Source organism: Hippopotamus amphibius, chromosome 9, assembly GCF_030028045.1.
Source record: "Hippopotamus amphibius kiboko isolate mHipAmp2 chromosome 9, mHipAmp2.hap2, whole genome shotgun sequence".
Taxonomy (NCBI): domain Eukaryota; kingdom Metazoa; phylum Chordata; class Mammalia; order Artiodactyla; family Hippopotamidae; genus Hippopotamus; species Hippopotamus amphibius.
The window spans coordinates 77,911,492-77,939,204 of record NC_080194.1 but is presented as its reverse complement, the minus strand read 5'-3'; the positions used below and the strand labels follow the sequence as shown (position 1 = coordinate 77,939,204).

General features: G+C 46.0%; 1 protein-coding gene across 4 annotated transcripts in view; it reads left to right on the top strand.

Moving 5' to 3' along the window:
• The window catches only part of NTM (neurotrimin), a 926,305-nt gene that overhangs the window by 158,936 nt on the left and 739,656 nt on the right, over positions 1-27,713 (top strand). The window lies entirely within an intron of this gene.

Genomic DNA, 27,713 nt, shown 5'->3' with positions numbered 1-27,713 from the left:
CTCTTTAGTCCTCATTCTTCAAGACTTAAAGGTTTGAAATCAGAATATCTCTATAGTAAGCAAAAACTTAAAGGGGCAGGCCTTCATGTGACAGTCCCAGCTGAGTCTGCACCATCTCTAGGATTATCTAAAGCTAGTTGTGGGAGAAATACAGTGGCCTCTGTGCGCATCACCTCCGAAAACGTATTTTCCAGCTTCTCATTAATAAGGTATGAAGTCAAAATGGTACCTGGCTCCTTTAAGAATCTTTACCGCGATAATGGAAATTTGTGATCTCACAATCGCATAAATCACTGCCAGCCCCCTTAAGTCAATTCATATTTCTGTAGTTCGTTAGTGGCTCGGGAGGAAATTGCATTTATTATAATTGCCTCTAATTGCACCAGATTAGTGATTACAATTATTGATGGTAGCTGATTATTCATTAGGCATCAAATCAATCCCTGCTTCTTCATTACTCAAAACAGTAACTCTGATGAGGAGAGGTCTAAAGGAGACCACGTCCACCCTCTTCCCTGCATGGCAGGTGACCTCCCCAGGCTGTCTCTAAATGAACACCTGAAAACATTTAGGACTTAAAATGACAGACAGGCAGCCCTCTCCTTCCCCATCCAATGCCTAACGCCAAGCCCAGAGCTGACAGATGAAATGATGGAATCAGTTCAACATCACAAAAGTCTATTTGGAGGCCCCAGAATGCTCTGGACCTGAGAGCTCTTCCAGGATGCCCTCCTTGATTGCACAGTGGAAACGTGAGTGTTCCCTGGACTCTGGAGAAGAGTTCCAACTCTTCTGGAATATATACAACCCAGAATGTGGAAAAAGAAGAGACCTGAGAGCCACACAGACCAGACATTCAGTTCTGGCTGAACCCTTGGGAGCTACATAGAGCCCAGCAAGACACTTACCTGCCTGAGCTGTAGAATCACCTATGGGTTGTGAGTAAACAGTGATGAGATGTCCTCTGCTCCTCTAGTCCACCACTGGACTCTCACCCAGAACAGGGCCAGCAGACAGGAAGAGCCGATGCCCAGGTGAGGAGGGAATACCTGAGGGGGTTGTGCTGATGGCTGAATTAAACAGCGTACTTAAAGCCCATGTCTTGCACCAGGTGAAGAGTGGCTGCCCAGTGAATGTCACTTCCTCCCCACCCCTACTCCCTCCATACTTGAACATCTATATCATTTTCAAAAGTTCCATTCCTTATCTCTTTATGCCCTGGTTCAATATTAACTGTGAAAGTACTATCCCTATAGTATCTGTAATAGAAGAGTAGCTTCCAGAAGACCTCTGCATGGTGGTTTTCATTCTTTGGCCCACTCATCAGCATGCCAGGCACTGCATCTAAAGGAGATGAGAGATAAATAAATCATGGATATTGACCTTGAACAGCTCGCAACCAAATGGGAAAGACTGCCCATTCTGCTTCCATGCTTTGTATGGATTCAAGGAATGTACAAGGTCTAATCAGCCCACAGAGGCTGGAGAAATCCAGCTCAGATTGGAAGGTGAAGAAGGTCATGTAGATGTGGAATTTGAGATTGAAACTGCATTTGAATCTCTTCAAATGCCTAGTAGAGTGGCTAGAGTTTCAACAGAGCAAGTAGCGCCTGAAAAGAGGGAGGCAGAAAGGAACACCATTTCAGAGCGGCACTGCGCACACTGTGGGGTGTTGGGCACATGCCCACCACGATGAGGTTAAGTGCCCTTCCTCAGATGGCCCTGCGAGCTAAGCCCGCCATGACCAAGGGGCTTCGCCTTTCTTAGCAGTTGAGATCTCAGAACTGTGGAGTTGTCTGAGGGTTTTTTCCTGTGGACTCTTTGAGACCATATGGTGCTTTTGATGATGTAGTAGCCTAATCCATCCTTTCCCCAAATTTTCATGTCCCCCAGATCCCCCCACTACCCTAGTGCTCTCATCCATCAGCTCTCCTACTCTTCACAATACCCTTATTTACACCTAGGACTCAGTTCAAAGAGAACTGTCCACAGGGAACAGAGGCATTTGGAGTGCGCTGTTGCCTATGCAGACACAGAATCCTCACACACTAGAGAGGGAACGAGGGAGACTGTGGGCGAGGAGGCATGTAGCTCGACTCCTGGTCAGGTCCACGTGGGCGCTGCAGCTCGTTTTCCTGGTTGCTCAGATTTGAGCCCTACAGGGGGTCTGACCTGTGCCTAGATCCCCTGGGAAAGTAAACAGTGGTCCCCACATGACCCAAAACACAGGGCCCAGAGCCTGAAGGACATAGCCCCAGTGGCCTTGCCCACATGGTAGCAACTGCTGCACCTCTTTCTGGGAAGCTGGAGGGGAACACGTGACTTCTGTGGGCAGAATGCACTTCTCCCCTGCCTCGAGGCTCTTGTGCATCCTACTTCTGAGCCAGTGGAAACATCTCCATTCTGTCCGGAGACCTCTCCACGTCCCAGGCTGCTTACTCATGCCAAGAGAAATCAACCTCCTCTCTAGCTGATACACTCCTCTACCTGCCATCTTCCAAATGTCCCACATGGCAGTAGTTTCCTCTTTGAAGCCTAATCTTTTACGGAGAGGAAAGTATAGCATCACTTCCAGAGAAACCAGAGAATGTTAGTCTTCCATGTTAGACCAGAACCCCCCAAAATGCTTTACATTTCTTGGTAACTGCACCCATCCTCAACCTCTTTCTCAAGACCCTCTGGAGGTCCAAGTCTCTCATCAAGGGCAGCAGGATGCTCACCCACTGACATGGAAAGGGTGTCATGTTCAGCAACATTCTGATTGAGGAGAAGGCTGCTGTGGCCAGAGCCAGGGGGAAGTTCTGTATGGTGACCAAGAACCACAGGGATTCACCAGTGCTGTTCTGGGAAGTTACCTGGAGCCTTCTAGCAGCTCCCGCATGAGATAAAGAGAGGCCCTGCTCCTCTCTGCTCCAGCAAAGCTTCCCTGAACTCTAAAGTTCCAGAGAGATACAGGTCCAGCCCCCCGCCCCTGCCCAGCCCTCCATCAGCCAGTGCCCGTGGTCCTGCATCATCCTGGTAACAGCTGGTAAATGAGTCCCAGTCTAGCTGCCTGTGCAGGATGGCTGTGCAGTAAGAGCCTTCATCCTTATGGCAGGCACATTAATGCCAAGTTTGCTCATTCTAATTAATAACAGTCAGTAAACACCAAAGAGAGCTAATGATGATTACAGGCCGCCGCTCCTGCCTGTTAGCAAACACGCACAGGCAGGTGGCCCCCTCCCGCCCAGGAAAGAGGCTGGGGCTGCTGCTTCCAGAGACGCTGGCCCTCCTCGAAGCCCTGCCCTACGTGGAGTAAATCTTGGGTTCCTTCTCACCCAAAATCCTTGCAAATAAGATGAGAACAGGGCCCATACAGCCCAGGCACGTGGGAAGAATCCTTGGCTTCGAGAAAGAGGGCTGGGAGACAGGCCCTTGGGTCCTTTTGGGTTCTGAGACAGCTTTCCCTTGCACTGGGGATTAAACAAATTTTTCTATTTATTTCCCTTATTTTTTAAATATATTTTTCCAATTTCCAAAGTAATGCAATTTGCTTTGAAAATTAAAATACTACAGAAGTGTGTAAAGAAGGGAGAGCCTCCCTCGGTCCTGCTCCAGAGGTAGGGTTTGTCCCAGGTGGGTCTGCCCACATTCCCTGCCCCCAGGTCCTCCATCTCTCCTCTTGCCAGCCAGCTCCTACTCTGACTCTGTACCGTCCTCTGCCTGGGGCATACATGGTTTCATCCGACCTCTAAATTAAATGATCCCCGTTAGGAATCCTGCACTCCCGGTTCTGCACGGCTTTTACCCGTCCTCTGGCCCTGGTTCTATCCCTATCTCCTGGCTCAAGGGTTCTTCCCATGGTCATATTTCAGGACCAAGAAGAAGAAATGAGGAGCATCCCAGCTCCATGGGGCCCTGAAGACACCTCATCTTGGGATGCTTTCTGCTTTGAGTTCCAGGGGCCATGGCAGTTAAACATCATTACATAAACACTCACATTCAGGCTGAATCTAAATTTGGAGAGTGTCTTACTTCTCAAAATAGTCCCTGGCCCCATTCCCCTGGGTGGATTTGAAAGATCCTCCTTGGGGAGGCTGTCAGCTCCCTGTTGCAAGCCCCCAAGTGGTCCCACAGCTGAACTGTAGAAATGGATCTCTGGCCACTCAACAAGGTGATGATACAGCAGTGGCAGAGGCGTTGAGGAGTAGAGCAGCCACCGTGCAATCCAAATCTCATCCATACTTTGATCTTTTGCTGGAGGACCTGGACCCCTCTCCATCTGTCATGTCTTTCTTTGTTCACCCCATCCTCCTCCTTACAGACACGACTTCATTTGGCTACAAAGATAAAGTTTCTTTTAGCCCCATTGCTTCAATTCAGACAATACTTTCTTCTTCAAAGGACTGTTCAATCTACTCCACCCAGAAGTGGTTCTCTGAGAGTTTAAGAATGCAGAGAATAGAAAGAACTATGAGAAGTGGTCACGTACCATTTCTAAGGATGCTAAGGAACAGATCCAAGCAAATAATAGGGTGTGAGCAGACTGCTTTGTCTTACTGTCTTTTTAAATGGATGGAATCTTTACCTTGTGTCTTTTCTTTTTTTCTTTTATTTGTCTCCTTTCTATGGCTATTAGTCTTTCCTCCATTTTTTTTTTCTCCATCACTTTTTTCCTCTCTCTTCTCTCTCTCTCTCCTCCCCTTTGGATTAGAATAAGGAATTGAAAGGCATTTCTGCATTTGGTACGATACACTGAATGCATTCATTCGTCCATCTATTCATTCATTTCTCCAACACTCCCAGAGCTCTCACTCTGCACCCATCTCTTGGCTGGTTTCTCAGAACAGAGAGATGCATAGGCAATCTCTGCTCTGGAGCAACACTGACTCAGCAAAGGGGAGAAAGGCATGAAGTCAGGGCAACTATTAAATACATGCAGGGGATGATGGGACCCTCAAGAAGGTGATGAGCAGGTTGACAGGGTCATATCAGGAAAAGCGTCAGAGAGGAGGTGACATTTGGGCTGAATATTTAACTGTGTTGAAGGTGTCATCAAGTAGCAGGTGGGAGGCAGGGGCTGGTGGGAAGATGGATTTGCAGACAGAGGGTGCTGCCTGAGCAAAGGGCTAGAGGCGAGGAGCCCCTGACGTGTGAGTCTCTGAAAGCAACCTGACAGTGCTGCGGGGGCGGCGATGAGAACCGACGCAGGGTGGCTGCTGAGTTTGATCATTGGGAACCTGGCAGGATACTGGAAAACACACACGGTATTTCCACATGGGTCCTCAGCTGAGGAAGCGGAGAGGGGCCTTTACATCTCGCCGAATACCCTGCTGTAGTGTTTGAATTTTTGTCTCACTTTTATTAAAAAGGATACTATTTTATTTTAGAGCATCACACCCAGAGTTAATGCCATGGGTCTTTTCCTAAGTGAGAGCTGGGAGTGGGAAGGGTTTAGCAGGACAGGGATGTGGCTGGAGTTCGGTGACTCTGCCCTGTGTTTCCTACCCCTTCACTTTTTAAAAAAAAATTTATTGAAGTATAGTTGATTTACAATGTTGTGTTAATTTCTGCTGAACAGCAAGGTGACTCAGATACACACACACACACACACACACACCTACACACATTCTTTCTCATATTCTTTCCCATGACGGTTTACCCCAGGATACTGAAGAGAGTTCCTTGTGCTATACAGTAGGACCTGTTGTTTTCCTATCCCTTCACTTCAAAATAGTTGCGTGTAAGCTTTTTATATATTTCTTGAACAAACTAAACCAGTTGATTTTTACCCCTGGGTAACCACTGGTTGGTTTTATTTTCTGTTAGTCAGTGACTCTCAGTAGAAACAAGGCCCCCTGCCGCTCCGTTAGCAATTCTGCTCTGCCCAGATTGTCCTCCCGTTTTCCTGTCATCACATTCCTAGATACCTGCCTTTCCTTTTACATTCTGCACAGTGGGAGTTTCTGCTCAGGCTGAAAAGTTGTCAATCAGTCCCTGGCTGACGTAGACCGTGCCACGTCTCCCAGACTCGGGGGCCAGTCGTGCCCCTGTACTGGCCAATGCACCAGGTGGCCCAGCTCCTCTCACCTGGAACTTTCCTGTCTGCTGTCACATTGTTCCCCTGTAGCAAAAGAGACCCAGCAGCCTCTGCAGCTGCCTCAGCCACCGGGGGAACGTTCATGCGTGACCACACAAACTAGGAGTGAGGCACCACGCTGGCCTCGCTGCAAAGCTGCCCAGTAACCCCGGGAGAGGATAAGGAGGCAGCTGGCCTTGGGGTTGTGAGAAAAGCAGGAGGTCTGGAGGAAGTACACGCCCTCTTTCTTTTCCCTGCTTCTCAAACTGTGCCTTTCTCCTCCTCTGAATCCAACTTCCAGGCTTCAGACCCTCCATACGGCCCCAGCTCCCCTGGCTGCCCTTATGCTGCCAGGCAGGGCTGCTTTCTCCCTATCCCTGCAGCCCTAGTCCTGTCCTGGTGCTTCCTGCCATCTTACTGCCTTTCCCTGATGCTTGCCCCTTGGTGGTCCTGTTCCATGAGTTCCTGCTCCTCCAAAAGACTGTTCTAGGACTATCGTTCTCATTTGTCTCCTGAGTCACCATGCGGTTTTGTTGCAGGAAAGAAAGTGGGGCAAGAGAAGATGGTCACATCCCAGGTCTCAGGCAAGTCCCTGGGGTGCTCTCCAACTGTGGGTTCTTGGCTTTGCACAGTAAAGAACTGAAGAGCCAGCCATAGTAAAGTGAAAGCAGGTTTGTTCAGGGAGATATACACTCCACAGACAGAGTGTGGGCCATCTCAGAAGGTGAGAGGCCCTGAAATATGAGGTGGCTAGTTTTTATGGACTGGGTAATTTCATAGGCTAATGAATGGCTAATCCCTGCCCCTTTGCCAGCTATCTTGGGGAAGGGGCAGGGATTTCCAGGAATTGGGCACTGCCCACTTTTTGACCTTTTATGGTCAGCCTCAGAACTGCCCTAGTGCTGGTAGATGTGTCATTTAGTATTAAGGATGTATTACAATGAATGTATAATGAGGCTCAAGGTCTAGCGGGTGTCGACTTGTCCGCCATCTTGGACCTAGTTGGTTCCAACCAGCTTCTGTTGTGTCTTCCATGGCTGTCATTCATTTTAAGGTTGTGCCCTGCCCCCTTCCTGTCTCATTTTCACACCTAATTCACATCTATATTGGCTTGGTTGCTCTTGGAGTCTGTGTGTCAATCCTATTTCCTCTTTGGAAGATCCTTGGAGGTGGGAGGCAGGATTTCTAAGTCATCAGTATCTCTCAAACTTCACAGCACACTGCCAGGCGGTAGGTGGCTAGGAGCCACTGGAATAAGATCAGAAACTTGTTTTCAAGATCACACCAAAAAAGCAGGAAAGAGACAGAGAGAGGTTTGAACTCAGCCTCTATCATAGATCAGTTGATCTTGGGCAAGGTCCTGAATGTAAAGGAGCTTCTATTTCTGTAACTGTAAAATAGGGATAGTACTACTTCTCTGAGAATTTTAGTGACTGTTCAATTAGAATGTAAAGGAAGTGACTCAGGGTTTGGGTTTTACTAGGTAGTTGATACATCTTCATTCCTTCTTGAATATATGCAAGATTTTTTTTCCCTTTGGACACAACATGTTTTGCCTCCACCACCACCCTCCTTGTCTGCAGATTTTCTAAGTCAATTCCACCCAGGAAAGAAATAGCCCCCAGGCAGTACGTACATCCAGGTGATGCCTCAAGGAGTGAGTCTGGAGAAGGCAAAAACAAATTTTTTTTAAAATGTGCTCTGTCTCCCTAGAAGGGAGGGGTGAAGCTTGATCATCTTCTTTTATGTTTTTAGTGCTTTTTTTCTCCTTAGAGACTCAATGTATATAAATGTAAAGTTATAATAATTATGATAGCATTCAGATTAAATGTGATACTGACAAGGCTTCAGGAGATACAAGAGTTTGCTGATTCCCACTGGAATGCTTTCCCACCAGGACTGACTTCATTCTGATCCAGCAGGACTGCCTGGGGGAGAAGGGGGTGGGGAGATGAAAGATTGACCTGTTGGTGCTTTATTTATTCATGTGGAATATATCAAATACACCCATTGCCTCCAGGCCTCTTAGTATATCTAAATCCAGCAGTTAGCGTGTACAGCAAATGAAAAGAAACAAGCCAATAGCACACTTCAACTATGGATCTATCATTTCAAGTCAGTGACCAGATAACTGAGAATTTGGAACATGGATACAGAAAGGGTAGCAGTAAGAAATCTATAGTAATGAAGGAGTTCCTAGTCAATGATCTGATTGCCCTCAAAATTGGGGTTCTAGAAGCCAGAATTCATGTCTCATGCATTTTTGTTTCATTATGTGGCACTTGTGCATATACGATGGTTAAAAGAATAAATGAATGAGTGAATGACCAGAGGCAGAGAAGCTCCCTACCTCTACCGTTCACTACTCTTCTTAGTGTCCAAAAAACGATACCAAGAAAGTATGGGAAGTGTTCAGAGTCAGTTTGGGGAAGAAAACTTTCTGCCTGTCTGCAATATCCTCAATCCCATTTGATAGCAGAAGCATGGAAGCATCCAAGCCCGGAGGCTGGGACAGGTAATTAGGAAAGAACCTGCATTTATCTGGGATGGTGCCTCAGGGTATTGCAATCAGCTGAGTAAGGAAATATATCTGGGGTCACACCCTACGTAGAAGAACTCCAGGCAGAAAGGAACAGAAGGAGAGAGAATCAAGAGTTCTTGACGGCCTACAGGACGTCAAGCACTAAGCTGAAACTTTCATATTTATTATCCCACATTGAGCCATAGAGCAGTGATGGCATCCTTCATTTCTCAGGAAAAACAAAACAAAAAGACAAAGCTGTGATCCAAGGATGGGAAATAGTCTTCCCCCAGCCACAGAGAGCTGTGTTGTCTGTACCCAGAGCTTTCTGACACCACGTGCTCCTGTGGCTTGGACTCAGAGGAAAGGTATTCATTCAAGGACAAGCTCTATTGGAGGTAATTCAAAGCCCTTCCATGCAGCCTCTCAAAAATCTTCATTAGTGAAGAGTAGGGAAGTGGGGGGTGGGAGGGTAAAATATTCACAGGAGGAAATTAAATTCTGCCCCAAAGATGATTAACATCTAACACTAACAATGAGGTCCCATTCTTCAAACGACAACACACAATTTCAGGGAGGGTCTTTTTCATACGTACCTGTGGCCATCATGGATTATGTCAGTAAGAATTAAACATGTGAAGGTGTGCATTTCATAGCCTATGAGGCCGACCCATGAGACCCTTCCCAATGCTTGCATCACTCCAGGGGAGTATGTGGCTTCGATCTGGAGAGTCCAGGATCCAAGCTGGCAAAAGAAGCAGGGATAATAGCAAAATAATCACAAGGACATTCGGTGGCTGCCTTAACTCTTTACTACGTGCCAAGCTCTGTTCTGAACACGTTACATGAACTATATTAATTAAGCCTCCCCCCACCAAAATAAAAGAAAGAAAGCCTGCTCTGTCTCTTTTTCAGATGAGGGAAATTTAGATGTGCAGCGTAGTGTGTTAATGCCACCAACTGGCAGTGACAGAGCCTGGGTTCAGACCCAAGCCTTTTACTCTAGAGCCCTGTTTTTTTTTTTTTTTTTTTTTTTTGGGTTGTGCCGGTTTAGTTGTGGCAGGCATGCTCCTTAGTTGCAGCTTGCCGGTTCCTTAGTTACGGCATGCATGTGGGATCTAGTTCCCTGACCGGGGATCAGACTCAGGCCCCTGTACACTGGGAGCTCAGAGTCTTAACCACTGCACCACCAGCGATGTCCCTAGAGCCCTGTCTTTTAACTGCTATACTCAGTGCACCTCCTGCCTCTTCATGGAGAGGAGAGATTCGGGGCCACCTTTGGAGAGGAGAGTGATAGCCTTAGAGTGAAGGTAGTGGCTCGGAAAGGAAACACTTCTCAGGCAGCCAAGAGAGTTAGTGACCCTGTCAGAACTATGCAAATAAAAACAAATAGACTTTGAAGGTGAGGGGAACACATCTAGTGTGGAAACACTCTGAGATGCTCCTCAAAAAATGAATAAATAAAAATCAATCTCATGATTGCTACAGCCAAAGAAGTTTGAGAACATGGTGTCTACTATTATCACCCTCTTGAAAACTCAATCCTTGCTGTACCTACAGCCTCTAGGAAGTCGTGCAGCTGAGGAACCAATTTAACTTCGTTAAAACTGGAGTGTTTCAAACACAGGGAACCATGACCCAGCTCATCCAACGTTTTTTCTTTATATCTTTCGTTATCATCCTTGCAGATGTTCGAGAAGCCTCTATCCATGAGACAGTTCTGTTGGAAAGATGGATCTTCCCAAGGTCTCTTTTCTGCCTGCTCTGCTCTTGAGAGGACCCACAGATGTCCTTGTGGGGACTGCCTCTGGGTGATGAGAGACAGGGACACAGCCAGAAGCTATGGCTACAATCGCAAACCCTGAGCCCTCAGGTGGGGAAAGAAAACAGGGCACCACAGTCAGCCAGCTGATAAGGTGTAGCACAAAAATAACTAGTTTTTTGAGGGTAAACTTCCACCTCTCACATCAAGACTACCACACACTGAATGGAAAAGAACAGAGGGGCAGGGCCTCTTTGGCTACCCATTGCCGTTAAAGAACAGGCCGGGGGATTGAAACTTTCTGTTGGCTCTGATTGCTGCAAATAGCTTTAAAATAAGTGTCTTGCAATTCACATATTTCGATCAAAGTCTAAATTTTTAGACAATCCAGCAGACTCTAGTGAACAGGAGACTTAAACAGGCATTTTATGAAAGAGCACCCAAAAGGACAATTCAACATCATTAGGTATCAGGGAGAGGTGAATTAAGACCACAGTAAGATGCTGAGGTACACTCACAGGATGGAGACAGAAGGGAATGAGAGAGGAGGGAGAAGGAAAGGGACAGGGAGGGAGAGAAGAGGAGAGGAGAGAGGGAGACAGAGGATAGAAAAAGAACCCGCCAGCATCAAGAGTTCGTGAGACTAGAGTAACGTATGCCTCACACACAGCCAGCGGGACTGTAAACTGGGGCAGTCGCTTTGGAAAAGAGTCTGCCTTTATCAACCAAAGATATGCACACCGTGTGATCCAGAAATTACACGCCTAGTCATAAGAAACGTGTGCAGGCATGCATCAGGAATTGTGCAGCAACATTCCTGACAACGTTGTTTAAAATCGCCTCAAGATGGAAACAATGGGAATGTCTATCATGGTGGAATGAAGACATTCATTGTGGTCCCTTCATTTAATGGAGTGTCAAACAGCATTGAAAATTAGTCAATTCTAACTGCTCGTAAGAAGGATGACTCAAACACATCACGCTGAGCTGCAGTAGCCAGGCACAGAAGGACACACACTGTATGGCATTCCAGAGCAGACAGAACTAAACTCTTATGTTTAAGGATGCAGACTTCGGTGGTAAAACAAACAAAACAAAACAAAAACAAACAAACAAACAAAAACCCCGAGGAAGTGGTCATAATAAAGTTTAGGATGGGTGATGCTTGGAGTATGTGATGGGTAAAAAGGCACCTGGGTTCTGGGGTGCTGTCTGGGTGGAGATTGCAAGGGCATTTAGTTGGCAATAATTAATTAAGTTGCACATCTATGTTTTAGGCGTCTGCTTTGTATGCCACCATTTTAAAAAAAGATTTTAAAAATCTAAATGTGAACAGAGACTGATTCTGTGCCCCTGAGTGCTAGGTGAACTTACAGCAGCCCACCAGACAGCTTGACCTGAAGGCCCATAGACAGCCTCAACTCTAAGGACTGTGATTGCACTCATCAGTGGGGCCTCCAAGTCTGCTCCTTCTTCTGTGTTTCCTAATTTGATGAATGGCAGGTCTATCTTCTCCTAGAAACCTGGGAGTCATCCAGTCTCCTCCTCCCATACTGTTCATATCCAGCCACCTCTTAAACCCAATTTATTTCCAACTCTTACACACTTAAAAAACGTATCTCTACCCTTTATGCCCACGACCACAATCTCAGTACTTCATAATCCCTAACCTGTATGATAGTAACACTTCCCAACGTTTTTTGTTTCCATTCTCCCCTCCATATAATTTCATTCGCTTCACTCTTCCCAGAGAGATCACCCTCAAATGCAAATCTTATTAGGTTCAATCACAGTTTTAAGGACTTCACCATTTCTCCATCATCTGTAAAACCAAGTTTTGACCTCTCTGTGTGGGACACACTGTTATCTGAAATCTTACTTCTACATATATTTTCACACCCGTTTCCAGTGAACCTGACCACTTGCTATTTTAAGTCCTCTTAATCCACGTGCCTGTTTTCTCTGTTGCCAATAGCTTCATTCCCATTTTTGCCCAGTTCATCCCACTCATTTATCAGTTATTCAAAACCCAATCAAATGGCACCTCCTCTGTGGAGGCTCGTTTTCCTGCCATTAGATCTTGTAAGGGTTATTCTCTCCTCCTCTCTACTGCTCCAATAGCTTGGACTTAGTTTAACTTTGTTACTTAACGTGTTCTATGGATACTACATGTTGACATATTTGTCTTCCTGTCTGATCCTGTGAACCTCTAAACGGCTTTGTCACATTTATGTCCCCAGTTCCTAGGACAATGCCTGGCATAACGTATGATCTCAAAGTTACTGACTGAATGAGTGAGCAGTAAATGATTTACATGATGACCCTGTGATAGTCTGAGGCTGAAGGCACATGTGAAGATAAATGCCTCCAGTATTTGGTGGCATAACCCTTGTTGCCCAAACACCACATTTAGTCACTTGTGATTTTTGGCAGGCAGGGGAAATCGAGATCTTTAGGGATGTAACAAATTACAAACAAGTATTACTACAGATTTTCTTTCTTTATACAACAGACAAAGTTTGCTCAGGTCACCTTCAAACACATGCACATAGACATACATCTATGAAGGGATAATTCATGAATACAAAGGAAGATGGGATATACTTCTTAACACTCTATTCTCCTAATTTCTCATGGCTTTTCCATTGCTTTGGACTGTTAGGTAGTTCACAAGTGAAAAGCAAAAGCATCTCTAAGACCAGTTTATATATTAAGACTACTTTGCTAAGTACCAAGAGCAGTTAAGTTTAAAAAAAGTATCTTGAAATCACATGGACTTGTTTTCCCCTTATTTCTTGGAGAGACCCAACCTCTGCCTGAATGTGATTTGCTTTTCCTTCCTTAAGGGGCACTGCCTCCCAGCTTTCCTCCTGCTTGGGAAATGGAGGCTGTTGACAATATGGCATCTGCCCTAGCTGTTCTTTCTAATTAAACCACCCAGGTGCCTCTTGGTGACAGAAGAACGCAGCTCTGTTAAAGAAGTCATGCATTTTCTAAGACACCACTATGTTTTTTTTTTTTTTTTTTTGGGCACACGGGCTTAGTTGCTCCGCGGCATGTGGGATCTTCCTGGAGCTGGGATCGAACCCGTGACCTCTGCATTGGCAGGCGGATTCTTAACCACTGCGCCACCTAGGAAGCCCCCACCACTATGTTTTTAACCCAGTTAATTCCAAACATCATGAATATAAGATAGATACAAACTTTTTCCCAACCTGTGGTCAAAGTCAGGTTATTCCTTGTGCCATTTTGTTTGTTTGTTTGTTTTGGTTGGTTCTTATGGGAAAGATGGGATAAACTGAGTAGAATTCTGTTAGACAAGGTGGTCACTTGGTCTCTATGATTAAATCTGTATTGGAGGTAGTCTTCTAAGGGCAAAAATCTTTGAAACCCACTGGTAGCTCCCAAGTCTTTTCCTGATGGCATGGATGTAGAGCAGAGCCCCCAGGACAGGAGAATTAACTAAGGGTCCTGAACTGCCTGCCTGTCCCCAAAGTTTCCAGCCTGTGGCAAACCCAGTTACAGGCAGATGAGCAATGAGCGAAGCGTAGAGCCATCCAGGAACAATTCTGAGGGGCTCTTTCCTCACTTTCATCTGTTGGTCCCAGCCCAGCTGTCAGCTTTGGTTTTCAGGTGGTGTCTGGGCAGAGGAGTGTTTCTAGCTCTTGCCCAGGCAGGAAAGGTCCCTTTCCTTTCTTAGGAAGATGGTAATCCCATTGGGCACAGAACACACTTTCTCTCCAGCATCTGCACCTCGGCGCAGTTCCTGCCCTCAGGGGATGAGCTTAAAAGAATAGTTTTAAGTGCCAAGCAGAGACAATGCACTTTGAGTCCCCAGCCCTGGTCCATGGGTAGCAAATAAGGAAGAATTCCCTAGAAGAGAGGGGCAAAGGCCCTCCGTCTGTTGATGTCTGGTGGCTTCTGGCTCTGTGCACATGCCTCAGGGGAGGTTAACCAGCCTCCAAGGGACCAAAGTCCAAAGAAAGCCTCTTGCTTTCGCAGGAAATGATGGTTTAGTGTCCTGTGGGGGAAGGTTTGTGTTGTGAAGCTTCATGGTGGAGAACATGTCCTGGGACTGAAGGCAACATGTAAACAGAGATGGACAATTGGGAACGCAAGTGAAAGCCACACACGGGGCCAGAGGAGAAAATCAGAGTGCCTCTGGTGTCCACCTCTGATGGATGTCCAGCCCCCAAGTCAGCTTCCCACATCAAGAATCAGGCTATTAAAACAACAACCAAAAAACAATCACCACCACCTCCCTCCTCAATCCCCAGTATGAAGCAGTAGACAGAATATCATCCATCACTATAAACTTGGGGAAACAACCTGTTATATGTAGATTACATTAAAGGCAAAGTCTTATCACTTAATACTTCAGATTATACTCTTACTGGAAATGGCATTTAATAATGGATAAGTCAGAGTATCTGGTTTGAAAGACGGGATCTGCTACTTACAGGTTGTGAATCCTTGGGAAAATTACCACTACTCTCTATCTCAGCATCCTCCTCTGTAAAAAAGGCTGTAAAATTTGTACCTATCTCATAGCGAATTTTGAGAATTAAGTGAAAAGCATGTGTGTATGCTAGCGATTTTCGTCACTTATTATTGTATCATCCTGGGGCAGAGCGCTAATGACAGGATAACTTACATGCTATTATGGGGTACGTGTGTGTGTGTGTGTATGTGTGTGTGTGTCTGCAAACGCAAGTTTCGGGTGACTTGTGACTTCGTTTTTAAAAATCACTCTATCATGATAGGCAGGAGCAGCTCATTCTAGTGTTTTGAAACAAATATTTATTTTTATTTTTTCTGGTTTTCCCAGGAGGGGAAGCAGGGCATGGCTGGAGCCCTCAGGCTGCGCTTTGTGGCTTTGGGTACGTGCGTGGCGGTACCTGCATGTCCAGGAGAGGCAGGCTGAGGTTAGACTGGGATGCTCTGAGCATCAGGAGAGGCTTCAGAGGACAGGAAAATCAGGCCCCGTATGCGATAACCACTCCTCTTGAAGCAAATATGTGGGAGAATCTTCTCTTTCTGGCTAAGGCACTGACCTTGGGGAGGAAAAAAGAGGCTCGTTTAGCATGTAGTAAGTGACTGCACACAGCCTTTGTGGCTGAGGCCTGGGTGCCACCAATGGGATGTTCCAGGAAGGGTGGCCTGGCTCAGAGGAACAGAAAGGAGAGCGGGATCTGGAGAACACCAGCCATCACCTCCGTCTCTGCACGGACTCCTGACCCCCCTAGAGCCTCCTCACCTCTCTGTGCTTCAAGCTTCTCCTTTGAAGGAGGCAAGAATCCTTTTTTTACAGACGTGAAAGAGATTTTCCTCCTTCCTTCATCATGACGTAATGACAGTGTTAAGATCTTCCAATGCTCATCACCCCTCTTCCTTCTGGAAACCTGGACTCCCTGACCTGAAACGAATAGTAGATTTATTTTACTTCTACTTGGAAGACACATCTTAAAATTAAGTTGATAATGTTTTACCAGCTCTATGACACATAGAAGTATGTGGGTCAGTGCTGTGAACTGTCACCTCCTTAAATGTAGGGGATTCTGTTGACTGACCCATTAGATGCTTCTTGGAGTATTTCGATGATGGGGCTAGTGGGGTAGATGACAAGGAGGTGAGGAGGGAGGTGGGAATGAGGGGCAGCGAGTGGTGATGTATCAAGCCCGTATCTCTGAGCCAATGTTAAAGTCAGCTTAAGACTGAAATATCAAAAGAGCTAAGCCCCAGAGCCCAACACATGACTCAGCTTGCAGCATGCAGCTTGGCTTTGGGGGCTGGTACCACTGCTACTACCTAGAGATTCTGCCTCAAGGCCACTGAAAAGAAAAATGTTACCCACCAATGAAGCCCCATTCCTTTCTGCCCTCTTTGGCATGCTCTGTTTCATCCTGACGTACAAACAGGAACCACTCTAAAGAACGAGTCAAGACTTTTTTACACACAGAGATTTTACCTGCTGAGTCCAGCCACTTGGAAACAGGGATGGGCTGGACTGGAACCATGGTTACCCTCTTTTGTTTGGCTAGTCCCTCTACCTGTGCCTTGAGGGCAACAGAGTCCCCAGGGGTCCCCTCTGGTGCTTCCCACCTGGCCTCTGGCTCTGCAAAGCCACCTGCACGTATGACAGACCCGCTCTGGTGGGCTTAACATGAAGGGACTGGAAACATCCGTAACTGTTCCATAGTCTACGATTATTCAGATTGTCAGGGAATCAGAGGACAAGTCTGTTCCCCAATCCTCAAAGTTTTGTATAAAAATCCTACTTATTCCCAAAGCCTCAGCTGCCTCTTTTCTTTTGCCCAGAGCTACCAGTGTATTTGTTCTCAAGTTATCAGGATTTCCTCCTTTTTTGTATATATGCCCATCCTATTACTTATCCAGTTCCAAGAAAATCCCTGGAGATTTTTAGAATATCCTTTGCTAATGGGGTTGGCAATATTCTAATAATTCAAGCAATTTCTTCTTTGGCCCAAAGAATAGGGAACTAGAAATACAGCCAAGTACCATCAGGATGGCTGGACATATTTTTCATGTCTTTAAGAGGACAGTGGTCAATCTTGGGGGACAGGATGCTGTTTCCTTCCCTCCTTGGGTTTCCCTCGTTGGCCATGCAAAAGCTGACTAGAACATCAGCCTGAAGGAGAGAGAATTCAGGTTTGTGGTTTCTCGTGTGCCATCCTACTTGCATGTGACTCATGCTGATCTCAAAAAGAAAAAAAAAAATTAAAAAGAAGAAGAAAGAAAGAACCAAAAAGATAGATAAGCAAAAAAGTAGCAAAATCTGGATAATGGTTCATTCCGAATGATAGATGCATGGGTTTATTTTGTCATTTTTCTGTGTATGTTTAAACACCTTCCTAATGAAACTAAATTCAAAATATAATTGAAGGGATAATTATGAAGTGCATAGTAAGACAAAAATGAAGATTGTTTTTGTTTGCTCTTATTTCATGTAACTATCTGTTCTGCCTGACTTGGATTTCTCTTGATAAGTCAACTTCCATTTTTGTACATTTTCAGCCTGTACCCAAAGGCCTGATCTAAAATTTTTCTTCTTATTCTCTTAAGTGAAACACGTCGCTATTCATGCTACAGCTACTCCTGGTATTTCAATGTGGTGTTTCTTCACAGTTCTCTCTTTTACTAAAAAAAAATTATTAATTTATTTTGACTATGCCGGGTCTTAGTTACAGCACGCGGGATCTTTGTTGCAGCATGCGGGCTTCTTAGCTGCGGCATGCATGTGGGATCTAGTTCCCTGACCAGGGGTCTAACCTGGGCCCCCTGACTGGGAACTCAGAGTCTTACCCGCTAGTCCACCAGGGAAGTCCCCACAGTTCTCCTGTAAAGTGATTACATGGCTTTGTTTTTTACTTCCAAGTACATGGCTTTGTTCTCCCCCTTTGCTCTTATCCTTCTCCTTAATATCTCTGGGAAGAGCACAGTAAGTTTGCTTTACAGTTTCAACTTTGTTATAGTCCTGACACTTAAGAAGTTTGTGTTTAAAAACCAGAGGTAAAATGTGTAAAGTAATATCTAGTTTCAAAGGCCATTATAATTGAGTTCTGCATTAGTCAAGAAAAAATGCTTTAACAAGGGCAACTTCAAATACAGTGGCTTAATCAAGGTAGAAGTGTATTTTTTTTTCAAGAAGGTAGATGGCCTAGGACTGATTGAGTGATCTTGACTGCCACAGTTTTTTAACTCCAGTTCCAAAGTGACTGCTTCAGCACTTGCCATCATATCTGTAACCCAGACAGCAGAGGAGTAAGGAAACAAGGGAATCACACATTCATTCCTTCTAAAAGCATGACCTGAAAATGGTACACATCACCTCTTTCCTCATCCAACTGGTCAGAACGTCCCATGAATACCTAACTGCAGCAATGGATGGAAAATTAAGATAGGAAGAGAAGATATTGGTGAAAACTAGAATTTTCTGCCACAGCTAGCTAGTGGCCCACCAGGACTCAAATTCAGGTGTTCTGACTCTGTGTTTAGTGCTATTTAAGACATAAAACAGCAAGGTTAAAAAAAAAATGATTTGGCCCCCAAAATGAATGAACATGCTGGCTACACCACATGTGTTTAGGAGACCCTGCAGGTAAAAGTCACAGATAAATCCTGAGATTCAGCTGGTCTTTGCAAATCTTAGACAGAAATGACTTTGCTATGCTATCACACTTTTTGCTTGGCCTTATCTTTCATGGGAGGTTAGGGAGTTTTCTACTTTTCTACATGGAAAGCCCTAGTTTTCCCTCACTTAGAAATTATAGAGATGGTTGCAACTAACATATATCCCCATACGCAAACACAGTTGCAGAAATTTTGAATCAAAAATCCATTATAAAGAATCAGGGCCAGAATATATGCTGCAACATGCCATATATTCTCTAGGAATCATATACTTTTTTAAAAAATCAGTACTGTGGAGTCAGCCTGTGGTATACTATCCAAGGAAGGGAACCTTTCATAGAATTTATTTTCCATTAAACTTTTGACTGGTGGATACCCTGTACTCCAGAAGGAGCTATCAGCCTCTTGGTTTCTTCATTATTCTGCCAGTCCCTCCCTTCTCCCTTTCCACAAGCCTCATCTTTTGAATATGAAAAGCTATATTCAATGTTTAATGTATTCTTCCTGAAAAACCTTTAAGGCCATCTTCATAAACACCACCATTTCTTATTTAATAAACAACCACTGTCTCATTAAATGTAAATGAGTTCTTTATCCTTAGCTGTATTTGTTGAATCTATTACTTACTGTGTTTACCAATTTTGTTTCCTTTGGCTGGAAAGCTTTCTATAAACTACTTATAAAGTTGAAATGAAGGCATTTTCTCTATGTTGAAGCACCTGCATTAGGCAGCTTTGAACAGCCCTCTCCTTCAAGTCTGCTGTCTTTCCTGTCCCCTGGAAATAGCTCAGGATTCGTATTTTAGGCCTTCTGACCCCGGGCCTTTGTCTCTCAGAAATGTCAACGTCCACTTTCCTGGGTTGGAGTCAGAGGACTTGCTGCAGGTAGAAAATGGGCGATCATTGAAAAGCACAGCACAGCCTGTCTTTGGCCGGGTGGAAAATGAGTTCTCCATAGTAGCGACAGCATTTGGCACTTTGATTCACTCGGTCCCAGCCTGTCCAAGTTTCCTGGCTTCTAGGACACAGTGTAAGGCCCATCTGTTCCAGCAGGCTTTCCCTGATTAGATAGGATGCTTGGCAAACAAAGTCTCAGATAATGGATATTTGAATATTTTTGTAATTTCCATGCCTGTGCCTAACAGCTTAGCAGTTGGCCCTATGTTTAAAGAAAATGGATAATAATCGTGAGTAATGTGGCAATTTCCATTCAAAAATTTCAAATGGTGCTTAATTAAATCTTCCAATAACATTTGGAAGCAAAGGTTCAGCCTACCCATGCTGTAGCCATGAAGAAAAACGAATGAGAGGAGAGCAGATAGAATCTTCGGGAACTAGGGTGGGGAGACCTAGCCGAGCACAGAAGCTGTGACCACTCACTTCCTCACAGCCCCTAGATCGTTCTCCACAGCCAGCCCTTCCCGTGGAACGGACTCTCAGCTGGCAGGCTCCTCAGCATCATCGGGTATTTCCATAGCATCTATGAGAGTGGATAGACCATCTTTCCCACTCCCGACCCTGTTGAACTGTCTCAGGGTGTGATGACACAATTCTAGAAGGCTGTTCTCCTGACCCTGTCCGGTAAGGAAAAGGCTTACTACTTACTGTCCAGATCACGGGGGTGGCTGTTGGCCGGCCAGCTGGGCTCATGCAGAACGCGTCTTAGATTGTAGAGAATCCCTCATCAAACTCTTCCCACCGTGGATGCTTATTTTGATTTTTAAAACCTTCATTGTAGCAGCATTCCTTAGCTTTCCTTGGGACTTTTTAATGTCCAGAACCCTGTTTTTAACACAACTGGAGAATTTTAGTATTTGGAGAGGACTTAGAAGTCTTTCATTTGGAGCAATCATTCTAGAAATGAGACACTGTATCCTATTCCCCACTCACCCAAAGGCTGAACACGTAGCGAAATTCCTGTCGGTAGTTTGCATCCAAGGTTGGCCTGGGCCCTAGGTATCTCAACTCCCAGTCCAGCGGGCTTTTCCTTCAGCATTGCAAATGGATTTTTCCTCTGTTAAAATCGGAATCTATTTTTATTCCTTCAGCTCCCGTTGGGGGACAGGCAGGGGGAGGAGTGATAGGACAATGTGTCAGCATCCTACTTACCTTACATTCACCGTTCCTATCACACAAGGGCCTTACCACACCACCCCTCATGTACCCTCTCCGGATTTCCTGGCGTTCCATTATAACCTTTCTTCTTCACCTCCTTTTGTCTCATTCTCCCAACCTGTAAAATCAGGCAAATAGGATTTGCCCTTTACCCTCTAGGGATGTTTGAAGATTGATAACATGTCAGGGACAAGACTGGATTTATTAGAATTTCACAATATCCCATTCAAACTGAGAAAAGAAATTTAGAAATAGATTTTTCTTACATTATTTTTAAAGTTCATTTTTTCCTTCTTATTATTAGTAGTATTTTTTTATTTTGTATTTTTTGCTCTGGCTCTACTACAATTTTAAGTCTTTTATAAAGGTCTTGACTGTTCCCAAGAAAGCAGGCCATGCACTGAAGCAGGACAGAGAGAAGGATGATGCAGTGAGCCTGGCCTGGGGACCGACAGCCCTGTCACGCTGACTTGTGATGGATGAGGGGAAAGTATTTCTTATCCATAGTGGGGGGAGGTGAAGTGTAAAGAAAGATGCACCAGGAGTCTCTGGGCGATTCATCTTGCAACAGATACACTCTGAGAAGCTGCAGCGTTTTGAGGGGAAGAGGGAAAGAACTGAAGAATCAAATTCATTATGTGAAGTATAATCTCACGAGGAAATATCAAAATATGTCAGCAGCACCTAAGATGGGAGGGTGGGAGAGAGGGTGGGTAATTCACTGATGCTGTTTGTCAGCTGCTAAACCAGGCGTGGAGGCCAAGAGGCCCCGGGCTCTTCGGCTCTGCCTGAAAACAGCCTTCCCACCCGATTCCAGGAGAGGCCACGCAGAGCTGAGGGAATCTTATGCAGAATGAAGTCAGGGGATTCAAAAGACACAGGGGACCTCCCTGAAGCCCCTCCTTCCATCAGCAGTTCACCTGCACCATCCATTTCTTTGTGCTTCTTGGTTTCAGGCTGTGCATCAAGGTTAGGTATAAATAATCCCATGAAAAGTGTCGCATGGAGCTTTCTCTGTACAACATTTTGCAATCATGTCTTCCCTGACCACTCCCTGTTCATTTCCCAATTTTAGCAGAGTGCTGCCTTGTCACAAGCAGCCTGAATCTTGCAAAGGAAAACTCATGGTTTGGGTAGTCTGTCCTGTCACTTTAAGCATGCTTCGTGGGCTGGAATTCTCTTCGTCCTGCACATGCATGAGGAGTCAGCTGGCTCCTTCCTCCTCCTCTGCAGACCTGGTCCCTCTGGCACCCCAGCGGGGGAGGCAGCGAGGCTTCCCCAGCTCTGGGCACAAGACAGGTTTTGCAATTTCAGTCTCTGTCCCGCTTCTCATTCCCAGAGTGACCTTGGGCAAATCACTTTCACCTCCCTGAGCCTCAGTTTCCACATCTGGAAAGCTGAGATAATAGCTACCTGCCTCCTGGGGGGGATCTGCAGGGCTTAATTAATTAATGTTTGGCAAAGCTTCCGAGACCTTTGCTTGAAAGAAGCCTTGTGAGCGCAAATTATTATTATTATATCACAGAAGCCTTAGCTCCAATTTTGCTGCCGAGGCTAATGATTATTTCTTTCCTGAAGGAAAAAAAAAATATTAATTTTAACTCCGAGTCACTTATCAGGTAGTGGGGAAAAATTTACCATTTGTCAAGGGCAACGCTCTGTAAATGGAAGTTCCAGCAGCCCCTCTCAGGGGAAGGTAGAAAGAAAATCTTTGTATTTTGCCGTCTTCCCTGGGCATCCTCTGTCCGTGCCCTTCTCCTGTCCCTGTTGTTGGCTCTCTCTCCAGGTCAGGGTGCTAGGCTGGGTGGGCCAGAGCGTCCCCTCTGCTGAATGTGCTTTTGATTTCCTGGGCCGTGGGGTTCTCGACCGGGTCCTGAGTTCCACCCACTGCCCTTTAAGCAGCTGTCCCTCCAGCTCTGGACGCTTCCTCTGGCTCAGCATAGAAGCCAAATGCCAAGTATTTTTAAGAAACAAGACTTCATGCACTACCCTTGGATTAATTTCAAATAACTGGGCACCATCTCTATTAAAAGCATCAAACTAATTTACAGTGTCAAAGGACCACCTTGCCAAGACAATGGCCCCGTGGTTTCCATGGGGATAAAAATAGTGCGAGGCGTGGACAGCTGTTTTCTAGCTTTCCTTTCCGTCCCTGAGGCTTGGCGGACCCCCGGCTCCCCGGGCCCAGGTGCTCACCCGCCCCTCCGGCAGACTTCCAGGGCTTCTCCCCTGTTTCTCAACCCAGCCCTTCAGGGCTTACTTGCTGCTCTGCTGCGGGGCAGGGGCGTTCCTGGTCCCAGACCTCGCCTTGCCCTGCAACCTGAGTCACCCAAGGTCATAGGAGTCTGAGCAGCCCCGGAGCACTGCCATGGGGCGCCCAGCGGGTGCTTGTGCAAGGCTGTTCCTCCCAGACGTGCATGCCCCGGGTCGCCGCGTGAGCTTTCCAAACCCAAGGTCAGTGTTGACTCCACTTTACTGAGGAAGAGACCGAGCAACAAAAAGTTGCTTTTCATCTGCTCTTCCTTTCACCCTGGTGCAGCCAGTCCTGATGCTGCACCCCTGGCCTGCGGTGCTCATTCTCCTGCCTGAATCTCTACTCCACTTTCCTCTGTTCAAGAACACTCTCACCATGTGCGTGGACACGCACACGCACACACACACTCACAGACCCAGTCTCATCAATTCACACACACGCACACACATGCACACACACACCCAGTCTCATCAACTTACACACACACCCATTCACACACACACACAGAGTCTCAAGTCACACACCCAGTCTTATCAAAACACACATACACACACTCTCATCAACTTACACACACACCCAGTCTCATCAACTCACACACACACCCGGTCTTATCAAAACACACATACACACACTCTCATCAACTTACACACACACCCAGTCTCATCAACTCACACACACACCCAGTCTTACCAAAACACACATATACACATTCGCATCAACTTACACACACACCCAGTCTTATCAACTCACACACACATACATTCACACACATACGCACAGTCTCATCAACTGACACTCACATACACACACACTGTCTCATCAACTCACACACACACACACTCTCTCTTTTCTCCTGTAACCTAGACCCTTGGCTTTCCCTAGGATGACTCCATGCATGTGTGACCCGGGCCACAGCCACCTGCCCTCTGCGGGATTCCTAGTCCCTGTAATGGGCTGTATCAGACCTGTGACACCCTGGAAGACACACACAAACTCTGGTGCTTCTCTGGCCTCATGTGGCTGTGAGATGCCGACGCGGTGAGAAGCACGGTCATGCTGAGTGCTCAGCAGACGTCTCTCTGGTGGCTGCACGCTGGCTGTGGTGACGGTCCCCAGCACCGCCCTGCTGGGCGAGGGCAGCAGGTCGCCTCCCTAGGCTGGCTTCTCATCTCGTCTGCAGATGTTTCTTGCCTCAAAGTTGGCCTCCAGCTTCAAAGAGACTCAGTCATTTCATGAACATGCCATGTCCCACTCCTCTGCGCCTCTCTTCCTGCTTGTCCCCCTGCCTGGAGTGGCAGTAACTCTGCTTTCTGTCCGGAGAAATCCAACCAATAGTCTTGGCCGGGGTCAATCTTCTCCTCGGCGAGGTTTCCAGGTCTGCTTCCCACCCTGCAACCTTCCAGGTATCTGGAGAAGTAGGTCCCTATCCCTGTATGCTCCCCCAGACCTGGGGGTCCCTCTCCCTGTGTGCCCCCGCTGACCTAGGGGTCACTAGATGGTAAACGTGCTGTATGCTGGGCTGAACATGTGTGTTTTCAGGGACCCTTCCCTTTCTAATCTAGAAGAATCTTGAGAACAGTGCCCAGCCCTTCCTTGGCATGAAATAAATACTTAATGAATGAATGTGTGAGCAAGTAAGTGCCTCTCTGTTCCATATTTTTAGAGCAAAAATTAATCATACATTTGATGTATTTTGCATATGTGCTAGAAACATATCTGAGGAATCTGCACCAGGCGCTGAGTCCCCACAGGAACTCTGCCTGTTGCTTCTCATAAGCCTGGCCCAGCGCATCTTGCTGAAATCACCACACTTACTCTGTTCCAGCAAAACCATAGGCGTGTTGTAGCACCTGCTCCATCGGTCAGTTCTCAAGGGAGAATCTCGATCCTTATGCCAACTCATCTACATACGCAGCAAGTCCTACCTTTGTTCTACCTTCAGTCTTGTCCGCCCCAAGCTAGAAAACACTGCGTTTTTGAGGAGGATGAGTAGTCTGTGTGTACACACCAAGACCAAAGTGGTTGGGAATGGAAATGTGATGCCGATAGAAGATATTATTAGAAACCTATTAAATGGGTTCCTGGTGCGTGCTTTTAACATTCCTCCCTTCAAGAAAACCACCCCACACCGTGACTCATTTTGTGCAGTCAATACCATCCTGATAAGACCTATCACAGCACTCACGGTGCTGGAAGAAATTAAACATTTAGGGGACTCCTCCCGTGACACACTGATTGAGCTCAAATGATGCTGCTAAATTGACAGAGGCATTTGTCTGCTCTTGCAAGCTAGCGAGTCTTCCTGGCGGAATGTATTACAAACTCCTTAACAGCAAGAAGATAAAAACAAACCAGAAACTCCTTTATTCTACCTTTACGCTGCTTTCTTGGTGTGCCTGCCTGTGGTGCGTGTGTGCGTGTGTGTGTGTGTTGCAAGGAGGGTGCAGCAGGAAAGCCACACTGCTGCTCATCTCATCACACACGCAGTGTGAGTCTCGAGCTCTCCAAGGCTGACCCTCTTTTCCTGGCCATTCTGTTAATTGGACCAACCGTGCCAGATCCCCAAATGCAAGGACAATCTTGTCAGCGGGGGAAGGCACCTTGCGCCTCTCAGCCAAATGCAGCACAACTTTAAACTGATTAATAAAACTCTTAAAAGAATAATATTGTTGGGCAAAGTGCGAAGGGTTCCTGCTCTCGCTCGGGTTGTATTGTTATTAAGCTGTGACCTGTGTTGTTTTGTTTTTTAAGAGAGAGAGGGCGAGGGAGAAAAAGGAGCAAGAAAGAGAGACTTTTAGAGCCTGCAGCCTCTTGTTTGCAGATTATTTTATGAAGATGCTCAGTAGAATATCAATTGCCTGCGATTAAAAGTCCCGCCAGGTACTGCCTTGAATGGCAGAGGCTTCAGAAGTGAGAGCCGCTCCTCGGAGAAGCCACACATTTTAGATTTGGAAAAATGGTGCAGCTGAAATTTTGCCTTCACAGCAGGCAGAGCGAGGCAGGGGGCTTGAGAAGACAGGGCCAAGCCTGGGCAAGTGGCCAGCTTTGAAAGGAAGGCTTCCTGCTCTGCTCCTGTCCATCTCAGCACAGAGAGGGCTGGGTCTTCATGACCAGACAGGGTCTGGGCGCTGGGGGAGGGGTGGGCTGGGGAGGGGGAATAAGGAAAAGCCTGAGGTCTGGTCAAAGGCACTGGACAGACCTCTGTCTCCAGAAGCCTCAGCAACTCTCAGTGGAAGTGCTGCTGTTCAGGCCTCTTCTCTGAGTCCTTTCATTTCATGAGTAATCAAATTCACCCCAAATATTAAAAACATATTCTTTACTGCTTTGGAAATGATAATAATTCTAAATGGAAATGTGATCCTGCATCAGCTAGTTGTGTAAATGCTGAGTTTTTCTGCCCCAAATCACCTCGCAAAGATGCTCCCTGGATCCAACCCATTTGTCCATCACAGTGAGAAGGGTGGGACCCACCATGGCTGGCTCGTGGGAGACGGAACATCACCCAGGTCCCAGGGACCCACATCTCACAAACGTCTATGGCGACAGAGATACTCTCACAGAGCAGGGTCCGTGCTCAGGATCACTGGTTGGCTGACTGCCCTGGGGAGCCATAGTGATGCCGCCCTGGGCGGCACACATACGTGGACTCCACACTATGTGGTCCTCGGTGTCCTGGTTTCTTCCCTGAGCGTCACGTTTGCAAGGTCTGTCCAAGGATCTGTGTCTCATTCCTCTTTATCAGACTCTCTCTTCTTCCCACCGTCTTTCACTGAACTTTCTTTTTGTTTCTACTTACAGATCCAGGTTTTTCTCTCTCACTTTTCCAGTCGAGAAACCTGGGCCTTCTGGTCTCAGGCTGCGGGATCACCTTTCCCAGCCTCAGCAACTGTTCTCCTTACAAGCAGCTGAGCTTCTTTTTTTTTTTTTTTTTTAATTAATTTTTACTGGGGTATAGTTGATTTACCATGTTGTGTTAATTTCTGCTGTACAGCAAAGTGAATCAGCTATGTGTATACCTATATCCACTCTTTTTAAGATTCTATTCCCATATAGGTTATTACAGAGTACTGGGTAGAATTCCCTGTGTTATACATCCTTATTAGTTACTTATTTTATATATAGTAGTGTGTATATGTCAATCCCAATCTCCCAATTTATCCCTCCCTTCCCCCTTGGTAACTATAAGTTTATTTTCTATATCTATGACTATTTCTGTTTTGTAAATAGGTTCATTGGTACCATTTTTTAAGATTATATACAATGGAATATTACTCAGCCATAAAATAGAATGAAATATCATTTGCAGCAACATGGATGGACCTAGAGATTGTCATACTGAGTGACGTAAGTCAGAAACAGAAAGACAAATATCATATAATATTGCTTATATGTGGAATCTAGAAGCAGCTGAGCTTCTGATGGGGTCATGGTCCCTGTGCAGGGCAGCTGCGGGGCACTGGGCCTCAACATTCCGTCCTGGCTTTCTCTTCTGTTAATTCTGGCTTCCTCTTCTGTTAATTTCGGCTTCCTTTCCAGATATTATTGAGTCTGTCTGCTCATTCCTCCCTCCCCTCTCATCTTTGCTCTCAAACTTCTTCCCCAGGGCTCCTCTAACTGCAGGGTACAAAGAACCGCCCAAAGCTTATTTAAAATGACGATTCCTAGATGTTAAAAGGGCTTTTGCTCCTTTCATTGGAATCAGCATTTTCCACAAGATCTCCAGGAAATTAGTGTGAAGTGGGTGGAATTCTTTTACCCTCTCCTGGTCATCAGATCCTCTCATCACCCTGTTTCTAGGAGCCCTTTTTTTCCCCCTGGTCCTATCTCTGATCAGCAACTCTTTTCCAGCGACA